Here is a 13,586-nt window from a genome sequence, read left to right as displayed (position 1 = left end):
CAAACAGCCATTTTGCTTTTTTGCATTTCTTTTCCATGGGGATGGTCTTGATCCCTGTCTCCTGTACAGTGTCACGAACCTCCATCCATAGTTCATCAGGCACTCTATCTATCAGATCTAGTCCCTTAAATCTATTTCTCACTTCAAGGCAAATAGATGGGGAAACAGTGGAAACAGTGGCTGACTATTTTTTTGGTTCCAAAATCACTGCAGATGGTGACTGTAGCCATGAAATTAAAAGACGCTTACTCCTTGGAAGGAAAGTTATGACCACCCTAGACAGCATATTAAAACACAGAGACATTACTTTGCCAAGAAAGGTCTATCTAGTCAAGCCTATTGTTTTTCCTGTAGTCATGTATGGATGTGAGAGTTGGACTATAAAGAAAGCTAAGCACAGAAGAATTGATGCTTTTGAACTGTGGTGTTGGAGAACTCTTGAGAGTCCCTTGGACTGCAAGGCGATCCAACCAGTCCATCCTAAAGGAGATCAGTCCTGGGTGTTCATTGGAAGGACTGATGTGAAGAGCTGATTCATTTGCAAAGATCCTGATGCTGGGAAAGATTGAGGGCAGGAGGAGAAGGGGATGGCAGAGGATGAGATAGTTGGATGGCATCACCAACTCAATGGACATGGGTTTGGGTAGACTCTGGGAGTGGGTGATGGACAGGGAGACCTGGTGTTCTGCACTTCATGGGGTCTCAAAGAGTTGGACGTGACTGAGCGACTGAACTGAACTGAACTAGTATGGTCATAGCATTATGCTATACACAGAAAAAGTACAGATTGAAAAAAATAGAAAAATCCTGGCTTCTAGGAGATTATAACCTTCCTTGAGAAATGAAATCAATAAATAAGAAATCATTAGAAAATCAGGAAAAGTAGTATTCAATTAACTACTAAATTATCTAGTGTGGATTAAATACCTCCTTTACTTATTTAGTGATATCAATGAATCCTATGCATATTTTCTTGTGTCAGGTACTCACCTAGAAAAGGAGATGTGGTGAATTCAGGGAGGTGTTGTGAAGCCTTTGTATTTTGTTAGTGTTAATGTCTGTTGAGTCTATTAAGGGGGAGTTCAGACACCTACTGCTGCCGAGAAAGAGCCAGACATAAGGTCTAGATGGGTTTTGTTGGATACATACAACAGAATATATCTCAATTACCATGAACATCTAAAGAGTTAGGAATCGTAGAATTTTTGGATTTTATTTTTCTCTTTACATCAAGGTTTTCCTCAACAATTTTATTGATCATCAATATTTGTAATCCAGAATAAGCTGACAATTCAGTCTTAGAGCACTATCTTAAATCCATCAGCTGTCTTAGAAACCCCTGAATTCAAACAGCTGCCTACAAGATGTTTGCTGTCTGGATAATTTGCGATCTGGGGCATCAGTCTCAATTCCGGAGATTTACCCAGTTCATTTCTGAATTGATTTTCCTCCATGTTTCATTCGGGAAAAGTACATAAGAATTGTTGTGCCGTGATGAATCTAAATGTATGATCAAATCCAGCTCCAGGGCTACGTTAAGTCACTACTCAGCAGGATATGGCAACTGTGTGGAATGCCAATATAATGAAACACTGATTATAGGAAATAAATTTTAAAGGCTGTACATTTCTAAATCAGGAGGAGCCACTTTTACTGCTCTAAATGTTCTTCTAGGTGACAGTCGATGGGATTCCAAAAATGAAACGACAAAAAACTTCACTTTGGAATTCTATATATTGAATCATGATTTACAGAATGGCCCATCTTTTTGAAGAGAAGTAAATCCAGCCTTGTAGTTTATAGCCACAAACTTTTCCCCCAAAGTAATGTAATTGTAGTTTGGAAGAAATCAAAGAGAAAAGGAATATATTAAACAGAGTCTACTTATTTAGCTTCCCCTGGTCCTCCAGCAAAAGTAGGTAAGAATGTTTTTAAGCCCATCCTTACCCCACTAGCCTCGTTCAGGAATAGATTGATTCAAACCTTCCAAATTCTTCTCTCTTAAGCCCGGTCCAGGAGTTCAAATAAAAGAAATTTCTTGAATCGTATGAGCAGAGAACTATAAAACCAACAGTGTTTGCAGATTAAGCTCAACTCTTCTTTCAAGTTTGTTCAATAAAAAATTGTAATAGCATAATTATCAAGACCTCCTATATTCTGCTATAACAGTTTTTAAAATGTCTCAGCTTAATTCAACCTGGGAGCTTTGCTGCAAGCCGAGGTCAACGAACAGGATGTAAAACCAAGAGTGAAGCACAGTCAGGGCAAATACAATGATCCATCAAAAGAGGTGTGAGCCTCTAGGCAGCTCCAAGATGCTGTGCACAGCTTATTTCTACATCACACAGCCCTAACCTATCTAGCAAATAGGAAAACGGCAGTAAAAAACCCAACAGTCCAAATTTATGTGCAGAGCACAAATTTTCTTTTTTTGTTGTTATTTTTGTCATTGTTAATTAAGGAATAACTTATACAAGAAATCCTCAGATCTGAAGTATACAGATTGTGAATTTCAGTTTTTACATTTTGATAATTTTTTTATAGCCATATAACTACCACTCCAATCAAGATATAGAACATTTACATTATTCTAAAAAGTTCTATCATTGTCTTTTGATTTAATCCTCCCTCCAGGCAATCGTGTGTGTGTGTATATACATTATATATTCTGGATATAAATCTTTGTCACTTATAGGTATTTATGATACTTTTCTCTCCATTGTTGGCTTATGTATTTTTAAATGGTGCCTTTAAAAAGTGTTTAATCACTATGAACAAAGCTAGTACAGGTGATGGAATTCCAATTGAGCTATTTCAAAATCTTAAAAGATGATGCTGTGAAAGTGCTGCACTTAATATGCCAGCAAATCTGGAAAACTCAGCAGTGGCCACAGGACTGGAAAAGGTCATTTTCATTCAAAAGGCAATGTCAAGGAATGCTCAAACTACCGTACAATTGCAATCATCTTACATGATAGCAAAGTAATGCTCAAAATTCTCCAAGCCAGGCTTCAACAGTACATGAACCATGAACTTCCAGATGTTCAGGCTGGATTTAGAAAAGGCAGAGGAACCAGAGATCAAATTGCCAACATTCACTGTATCATTGATAAAGCAAGAGAGTTCCAGAAAAACATCTACTTTGCCTTATTGACTACACTAAAGCCTTTGACTGTGTGGATCACAACAAACTGGAAAATTCTGAAAGAGATGGGAATACCAGACCACCTGACCTGCCTCCTGAGAAATCTGTATGCAGGTCAAGAAGCAACAGTTAGAACTGGACATGAAACAACAGACTGGTTCCAAATCAGGGAAGGAATATGTCAAGGCTGTATATTGTCACCCTGCTTATTTAACTTATATGCAGTGTACATCATGAGAAACGCTGGGCTGGAAGAAGCACAAGCTGGAATCAAGATTGACAGGAGAAATATCAATAATCTTGGATATGCAGATGACACCACCCTTATGGCAGAATGTGAGATCTAAAGAACCTCTTGATGAAAGTGAAAGAGAAGAGTGAAAACGTTGGCTTAAAACTCAACATTCAGAAAAAAACTAAAATCATGGCATCTGGTCCCACCACTTCATGGGAAATAGATGGGGAAACAGTGGAAACAGTGAGAGACTTTATTTTCTTGGGCTCCAAAATCACTGCAGATGGTGACTGCAGCCATGAAATTAAAAGACACTTGCTCCTTGGAAGAAAAGCTATAACCAACATAGACTGCATATTAAAAAGCAAAGACATTACTCGCCAACAAAGTCCGTCTAGTCAAAGCTATGGTTTTTCCAGCAGTCACTTATGGATGTGAGAGTTGGACTGTGAAGAAAGCTGAGCACCGAAGTATTGATGCTTTTGAACTGTGGTGTTGGAGAAGACTCTTGAGAGTCCCTTGGACTGCAAGGAGAGCCAACCAATCTTAAAGGAAGTTAGTCCTAAATATTCATTGGAAGGACTGATGCTGAAGCTGAAACTCCAGTACCTGATGCAAAGAATTGACTCTTTGGAAAAGACCCTGATGCTGGGAAAGATTGAAGGTGGGAGGAGAAGGGAATGACAGAGGATGAGATGGTTGGATGGCATCATCAATGTGATGGATGAGTTTGAGTAGGCTCTGGTAGTTGGTGATGAACAGGGAAGCCTGGTGTGCTGCAGTCCCTGGAGTCACAGAGAGTCAGACACAACTGAGTGACTGAACTGAACTGAATAGCTGATTAACAATGTTGTGATAGTTTCAGGTGAATAGCATAGGGACTCAGTCATACATACATATGTATTCTTTCTCCCTCAGGTGGCAAATAGACGGAGAAAAATGGAAAAGGTGACTGGCTTTATTTTCTTGGGCTCCAAAGTCACTGTGGACATTAACTACAGCCATAAAATTAAAAGATGCTTGCTCTTTGGAAGAAAAGCTATGATCAACTTAGACAACATATTAAAAAGCAGAGACATTACTTTGCTGACAAAGGTCTTTATAGTAAAAGCTGTGGTTTTTATGATTTATCCATATATGACTACTGTATTCTGTAGTCATGTATGGATGTGAGAGCTGGACCATAAGGAAGATTGAGCACTGAAGAATTGATGCTTTTGAACTGTGATGATGAAGACTCTTGAGAGTCCCGTGAACAGCCAGGAGATAAAGCCAGTCAATCCTAAAGGAAATTAACCCTGAATATTCATTGCAAGGACTGATGCTGAGGCTGAAGCTCCAATACTTTGAACTCCTGATGCCAAGAGGGGCTCATTGGGAAAAAAACCAATGCTGGGAAAGATTCAAGGCAGGAGGAGAAGGGGGCAACAGAGAATGAGATGGTTGGATGGCATCATCAACTCAATGAACAAGAGTCTGAGCAAACTCTGGGAGATAGTGAAGGACAGGGAAGCCTGGCATGCTGCAGTCCTTGAGGTTGCAAAGCATTGGACACAGCTGAGTAACTGAACAACAAATTCTCCCTAACACTCCCTTCCCATCCAGGCTGCCACATCACATAAAAATACCAAGTTCTTCAAGGACCATTTATTGAAATGCCTCTCCTTTGTCCATTGAATTATCTTGGTGCCTTTGTGAAAAATCAGTTGATAGTAAATGTTTGGATATATCTCTGAACTCTCTCGTTTCATTATTGTTTGGCCCTTACCACAATACTGCACTAGCTTGATTGTCTTAGGTTTATAATTAGTTTCAAAATCAGCTAATGTAAGATCTCTAACACTGTTGCTCTTTTTCAAGCTCTTTTATTTATTCTTTGTCCTTTGTATTTCCATATGAATTTCATAATCAGTTTATGCATTTCTATAAATTGCCTGCTGAGTTTTGAGTCAGACCACATTGATCCAGTATGAATCAGTTTGAGGGGAATGGGGCATCTTAAAAATAGTGAATTTTCCAATCCCAAGTGACCATGTCTCTCCATTTCTTTAAGACTATTACACTTCCCTAGGCAATATTTGATAGTTTTCTGGGTAGAGTTCTTCCAATCACGTATTAGATTCATTCTCTGACATGTGAAGCATTTTATTCTAATAAAAATGTTTTCAAATTTCATTTTCTTGTTATTCACTTTTATTGAAGTATAGATGATTTACAGTGTTGTGCTGATTTCTACTGTACAGCAGAATGAGTCCGTTATTCATGTATATACATTATTATATTCTTTTCCATTATGGTTTGTCATAGGGTATTGAATATATTTCCCTGTGTTATACAACAGGACTTTGTTATTTATCCATTCTATATGTAATATCTTCTATCTACTAACCCCGACCTCCTGCTCTGTGTCTCTCCCAACCCCCTTCCCCTTGGCAGTCACAGGTCTGTTCTCTGTGTCAATGATTCTGTTTCTGTTTTATAGATAGGTTCATTTCTGTCATAGTTTGTGAGTGATAGTTGCTCAGTCACGCTGACTCTTTGCAACCCCATGGACAGTAGCCTGCCAGGATCCTCTGTCCCTGGAATTCTCCAGGCAAGATTACTGGAGTGGGTTGCCATTTCCTTCTCCAGGGGATCTTCCCGACCCATGTATCCTGCACTGCAGGAGAGTCTTTACCATATGAGCCACCAGGGAAGCCTACTATTAAGAGACATTTCTAAGTATAAAGACAGGTCAACTTAGAAAGTAACAGCAGATACATGCTTGACTTTATCTTATAATCTATAGACAATATATTAGAATATGTAATGAATCCATACACCTTTTCCAAAGGCATACCCAAAACAGAAGTAACAATAAAGTTATAAATGATAGTCATCAGATGAAGTAATTTAGATGAAGCTTTTCTCTCTCAAAAAGATGGGGACTGGGCAAGTGGTCAGGAAGGAAATACAACGTGCTTTTAACTTTGTTTGAAAAATAGTGTTCAGTTCCACATTGCTGAACATAATTTTGTTTTTGCCAAATAAATCCTCTACTTCAAATTACTGTCCAAATGCTTTATTAAAACTCTGCTTCTGGCCTTTGTTTTGGAATCTGTTACTTTTGTTGCCACCTCCTGATTGCCGTCCTCTGAAGCTTCTACTTCTTTCCCGCTGTCCCCTGACATCTTGGTTGCCCTCGTGCTGTCCCCTGAAGCCTCAATTGGCTTCCCACTGTCCTTGGAAGTTACGATATCCTTCCTGTGGACCTTCTAGCTCTGGTTGCTCTGTGGCCACAGAAAGCTGCCAGTGCCGTGAATCATGTCACTTTTCCTGTGTCATAGTTTAGATTCCACATATAAGTGATATTATATAGTATTTGTCATTCTCTTTCTGACTTACTTCATTTAGTATGGTAATCTCTAGTTACATCCATGATACTACAGATGGCATTATTTTATTCTTTTTTATGGCTGAGCACTATTCCATTGTATATATGTACCACATCTTCTTTACCATTCATCTGTCAGTGGACAATTAGGTTGCTTATATGTCTTGGATATTGTGAGTAGTGCTTCTATGAACATAGGAGTGCATGTATTTTTTTTTTAATTGAAGTTTTGTCTGGATATATGATCAGGAGTAGGATTGTTGGATCATATGGTAATTCTATTTTTAGTTTTTGCCCATGCTATGGAGCTTACAGGATCTTAGCTCCCTTGGCAGTGAAAGCACAGAGCCCTAACCACTGGACTGCCTGGGAATTCCCTATTTTTAGTTTTCTGAGGAACCTCTATACTGTTTTCTGTAGTGGCTGTACCCACTTACATTCCCACCAACATTGTAGTTGTGGGTTTCCTTTCTCCACACCCTCTCCAGCATTTATTATTTGTTGACTTAATAACGCCCACCCTGACCAGTGTGAGGTGATACCTCATTGTCGGTCTGATTTGCATTTCTCTAACAATTAGCAATGTTGAGTGTCACTTCATGTGCCAGTTGGCCATCTGTATGTCTTCTTTGGAGAAATGTTTATTTAGGTCTTCTGCCCATTACTCTTGCCTGGAAAATCCCATGAATGGAGGAGCCTGAAAGGCTGCAGTCCATGGGGTCGCGAAGAGTTGGACACGACTGAGCAACTTAACTTTCATTTTTCACTTTCATTCATTGGAGAAGGAAATGGCAACCCACTCCACTGTTCTTGCCTGGAGAATCCCAGGAATGGGGGAGCCTGGTGGGCTGCTGTCTATGGGGTCGCACAGAGTCGGACACGACTGAAGCGACTTAGCAGCAGCAGCAGCCCATTTTTTGACTGGGTTGTTTTTTGGTTTTGAGTTTTGTGAGCTGTTTGTATATTTTGGAAATTAAGCCATTGTTGATTGTATTGTTTTCAGATATTTTCTCCCATTCTACAGGTTGTCTTTGTTTTCTTTATGGTTTCCTTTACTGTGCAAAAGCTTATAAGCTTGATTAGGTCTCATTTGTTTATTCTTATTTTTATTTCTATTGCCTTGGGAGACTGATCTAAGAAAACATTGGTGTGATTTATGTCAGAGAAAGTTTTGCCTATGATCTCTTCTAAGAGTTTTATTGTGTCATGTCTTGTAATTAAGTCTTTAAACCTTTTTGAGTTTATTTTTGTGTGTGGTGAGAGTATTCTCACTTCACTGATTTACACCCAGCTGTTCAACTTCCCCATTTGTAAATGAAGATTATTTTGTCCTTTTCAATTTTTATGCCATTTTTTCTTGTTTATTGAACTGGTTTAGATTTTCAGCACACTAATAAGAGTAACACTGCTTAATTTAATTTTATAACAAAAGCCAGAACAATTTTGATAACTGAAGATCTAACTTTTTGAGTAAATCATAATGCTACCAGTGATACACAATAGTGCCTGTTTCCTTAAATACTTTCTAGAACTGAATGCTACCATGATTTAAAGCATTTATCAATCTTATAAGTGAGAAATGGTACCTTTCATGCTTCAAATTAATATTTATATGGTATAAAATAAGAAACATAATTTTACTAATATATCATAAATATAGAAAATTCAATAGCTTTTTCCTTTATTACTAGTACTCAGAAATGGAAAAATAGAAAGCTCAATAACAATTTCTAACCCTTTAATTGCTTAGAAATACATTTAATAGAGTCTATATGAGAGAAATTATTAAATATAAACAAATACGAAGTAAGACAGTATTAAGCGAAATTGCATTCCACTGTGAATCTTAATGCTTTTATTGTGTTTTGTTTGGGGAACTAGATTAAATTATTTTAAAGTTTAGATGATGGAATAAAGTTCTGAGAATAGTACAAACAATGAAAAAAAAATACTAAAAAGATGAGCTTATCTTTCAGCTATTAAAATTTACTATAAAGCCACAATCACAGTACTGAGATAGGTTACAATATCCACTGAGATAGGTTACAATATCCAAAAATGTAAGCAAGAATCACATGGAATGATCAAAATTAACATTTTTAGCTCAATGAGATTTTTGGAAAAAAACAAAACAAAACAGTGTTGGCATAGACCGTTCTTTATCTGGAAGAAGATGGAACTAGTTCAACCTGTATTTTCCACACAAATGCATTTGATATATAGTAATTAGGGAAACAGTGGAAACAGTGTGAGACTTTATTTTTTTTGGGCTCTAAAATCACTGCAGATGGTGAATGCAGCCATGAAATTAAGACGCTTGCTCCTTGGAAGGAAAGTTATGACCAACCTAGATAGCATATTCAAAAGCACAGATATTACTTTGCCAACAAAGGTCTGTCTAGTCAAGGCTATGGTTTTTCCAGTGGTCATGTATCGATGAGCGCCGAAGAATTGATGCTTTTGAACTGTGGTGTTGGAGAAGACTCTTGAGAGTCCCTTGGACTGCAAGGAGATCCAACCAGTCCATTCTGAAGGAGATCAGCCCTGGGTGTTCTTTGGAAGGAATGATGCTAAAGCTGAAACTCCAGTACTTTGGCCATCTCATGTGAAGAGTTGACTCATTGGAAAAGACTCTGATGCTGGGAGGGATTGGGGGCAGGAGGAGAAGGGGACGACAGAGGATGAGATGGCTGGATGGCATCACTGACTCGATGGACATGAGTCTGAGTGAACTCTGGGAGTTGGTGATGGACAGGGAGGCCTGGCATGCTGCGATTCATGGGGTCGCAAAGAGTCGGACATTACTGAGTGACTGAACTGAACTGAATATGAATATCCAAAATAGTGGGAGAGTATATAGGTGAATGTCTACATGATTTTCTATAGGAGGCTTCCTTAAGCAAAATAGGAATTTCAGAAGCCATAAAGTAAATAAATATGTTGTCCAGAGTATGTTTAAATTTGATAAATAATTAATGCTAAAGTATAAGTAACAAACTTCATTCTAATTGCTAATATATTTGTATATAATGGACATTTTTAAACATAAAAAACAAGGAAGAATATTGACACTTATGACTGAAGGTAAGTTATTAGAGTAAACATAAAAATATCTTCTATACAGAGATAATGGGAAACACATACGAAAAAGAAATGTGTAAATGGTTTAAATAGGCAATTCACTGAAACAGAAATCCAAAAGGGGGATGTGTATATAGTTCTTTCGGAGAAGGCAATGGCACCCCACTCCAGTACTCTTGCCTGGAAAATCCCATGGACAGAGGGGCCTGGTAGGCTGCAGTCCATGGAGTCGCTGAAGATCGGGCACAACTGAGCGACTTCGCTTTCACTTTTCACTTTCATGCATGGAGAAGGAAATGGCAACCCACTCCAGTGTTCTTGCCTGGGGAATCCCAGGGACGGCGGAGCCTGGTGGGCTGCCGTCTATGGGGTCACACAGAGTCAGAGATGACTGAAGCGACTTAGCAGCAGCAGCAGCATGTAGTTCTTTTATTTAAAGGAAGTCACTATTCCCTTTATAAAATTCATGGCTAATCATAACAAAGTGTATAGGCAATGAAGATAATTACTTAAAAAGGAAGAAAAAAATCCCAAATTTCATCATCTGGAAATAATAGATAGTAATCCTAGTTCAATGAAATTCTAGACATTATTCTTTGCATCTCTACAGATAAAAAATGAATGGCTTGATAGGTTGATAGAATGCTTTTATGTAACATATATATTTTTTAAGGGGCTTCCCCAGTGGCTCAGTGGTAAAGAATCTGCCTGCAATGTAGGAGATGCAGATTTGATCCCTGGGTTGGGAAGATCCCCTGGAGGAGGGCATGGCAACCCACTCCAGTATTGTTGCCTGGAAAATCCCATTGTCAGAGGAGCTGGTAGACTATGGTCCATAGGGTCACAAAGACTCAGATATGACTGAGTTCTTACACACACACACACACACACACACTTTGGTAGTCATATTGAATTCCTCTTTACTTGAACTTAATTTAAAAAAAAAGCATACTGAAAATCAAAACCATTGCTGGACTTCATATATCGCTCTTTTACCAAAGAAAATATTTCCTTCAACATCATAAGGTTGGGTTACGTTTTTGGAAAATAGTAAAAGGCTGGCATTAGTTTTAAAACTACGTTTTTCCATTATAAAGAATATTTTTACTTGCATTGTAAAAATAGAAAAATAAGTCTTACACTTTTCACATTTCTTGCTTCTTCCAGATTAAATTATTTTTGTTTATGCTGCCAAATTCAAAATCATTTAAAACTCTCTTCTACAACAGTTACAGAATTGTCTGAATTTGTTCTATATTTAAGTCTGCCCATTATTAACTCTTTACTAATGGTTCCTTATTTCTGAGCCCTTTGTTTTAATCTTTTCTAGATTTCAAGTGAAATTTCCAAGAAGAGTTCAAGGGTGCTGTATTTCCTGTTTTCTTCCATTTAAAAAATGCATATGGGCATTTCATTTTTCATAAAATTGAGGTATTGCCCTTTTATTTTCTGGCATTAAATATTTCTGAGCACAAGCTTGCCTGAACTTCTCCCATTGTGTCAAGGATTTTTGTGGCTGGTTGAGTGCATTTTTTCTTTATTGTTGATGCTAAATTACTTTATCAGATCTCAACTCATCATTGAGTATCTTTTCACATTTTCCTGGAATTTACTGTACCTTATCAATTTGCTGAATCAGTTCTTTCTTCATTAAATAAATTTTCTTCATTTAGAATTTCAGAAACTAATTTTTTCCCTGTTTGTATTTGTAAAATTCTCTTCTTCAGTGACACTGTTGGCTCATCTTTCTGTGCCCATGGCTTTTCTTTATTGGCTTTAAAATATCTTCCTACTCCTTCATCTTTTCTCCTTTTTCGTCTGGTGTTCACTCTGATTATTTCTAATCTTTCCTTTTCACCATTATTTTCAGTTTTATTGCCATTTGTTTCTTGCTGTTTCTCTTTTACTGATTATTTATATATGAGTATTTGTTCTTTCTGACCGCAATCCCCCTAAATAATCTCATGTTGTTTGTTTTCTTAAACTGGACCCATATCCATAGTAAGATGATCTACAGATTGAAATTCACTTGAGGAATTTTCTTCTGTTCCTTTAGATATTTTCTTCTAGGCTAGGATTTTGTTTATTTCTGTTGTGTTCCTTCCTTTCCATCATTTTTCTTCTGAAGTATTTTGCACGTTTGTTACGTCTTCCCATCATCTGTCTTTGAAGCCAAGTTTTCTTTCCAGAATAGCTAACTTCCAATGTTGGAGGTAGTGGAGGAGAGGATTAAACACACTGTCCTGACGTTTTGTTCTTTCTATCATGTATCTTGCAGGAATAACTGGAAAGATGAATTTTATTACTTCCTTACTTAATGTTGAAAAATTTCAGAAGCTGCAACTTCTCAGCAGACACAGATAATTGCTAATTTCCCTCAGACAGTAAAGCCTAACTTGATTCATGGAAAACAAGCAAGGCCATAGTTTGAGTAGTAGAGGGGAAATGACATGGGTTTTAAATCAAGACCGGGGATTAAATTCTCCTGATGTAAATGACCTTGTTGTTCAGTTGCTAAGTCATGTCCAACTCTTTGCAGCCCCATGGACTGCAGCATGCCAGGCCTCCTGTCCTTCACTATCTCCCAGAGTTTGCTCAAATTCTTGTCCATTGAGTTGGTGATTTTAATCCAATCATATCCACTCTCATTCCCTTCTCCTTCTGCCCTCAATCTTTCCCATCATCAGGGTCTTTTCCAGTAAGTCGGCTTTTTGCATCAAGTGGCCAAAGTATTGGAGCTTTAGCTTCAGCATCAGTCCTTCCAATGAATATTCAGGGTTGGTTTCCTTTAGGATTGACTGGCCATCTTTGCATGAAATGTTCCCTTGGTATGTCCAATTTTCTTGATATTTCTAGTCTTTCCCATTCTATTGTTTTTCTTCTATTTCTTTGCATTGTTCACTTAAGAAGGCTTTCTTATCTCTCCTTGTTATTCTCTGGAACTCTGCATTCAATTGAGTCTATCTTTTCCTTGGACACGTTAATGAAACTCAGCAGTGGCCACAGGACTGGAAAAGGTCAGTTTTCATTCCAATCCCAAAGAAAGGCAATGCCAAAGAATGCTCAAACTACCGCACAATTGCACTCATCTCACACGCTACTAAAGTAATGCTCAAAATTCTCCAAGCCAGGCTTCACCAATATGTGAACCATGAACTTCCTGATGTTCAAGCTGGTTTTAGAAAAGGCAGAGGAACCAGAGATCAAATTGCCAACATCTGCTGGATCATAGAAAAAGCAAGAGAGTTCCAGAAAAACATCTATTTCTGCTTTATTGACTATGCCAAAGCCTTTGACTGTGTGGATCACAAGAAACTGTGGGAAATTCTGAAAGAGATGGGAATCCCAGACCACCTGATCTGCCTCTTGAGAAATTTGTATGCAGGTCAGGAAGCAACAGTTAGAACTGGACATGGACCAACAGACTGGTTCCAACTAGGAAAAGGAGTTCGTCAAGGCTGTATATTGTCACCCTGTTTATTTAACTTATATGCAGAGTACATCATGAGAAATGCTGGACTGGAAGAAACCACAAGCTGGAATCAAGATTGCCGGGAGAAATATCAATAACCTCAGATATGCAGATGACACCATCCTTATGGCAGAAAGTGAAGAGGAACTCAAAAGCCTCTTGATGAAAGTGAAAGTGGAGAGTGAAAAAGTTGGCTTAAAGCTCAACATTCAGAAAACGAAAATCATGGCATCCGGTCCACCACTTCATGGGAAATAGATGAGGAAACAGTGGAAACAGT

Source organism: Bison bison, unplaced genomic scaffold (assembly GCF_000754665.1).
Source record: "Bison bison bison isolate TAMUID 2011002044 unplaced genomic scaffold, Bison_UMD1.0 scf7180017864330, whole genome shotgun sequence".
NCBI lineage: Eukaryota > Metazoa > Chordata > Mammalia > Artiodactyla > Bovidae > Bison > Bison bison.
Note: the sequence above shows the minus strand (reverse complement) of the source record.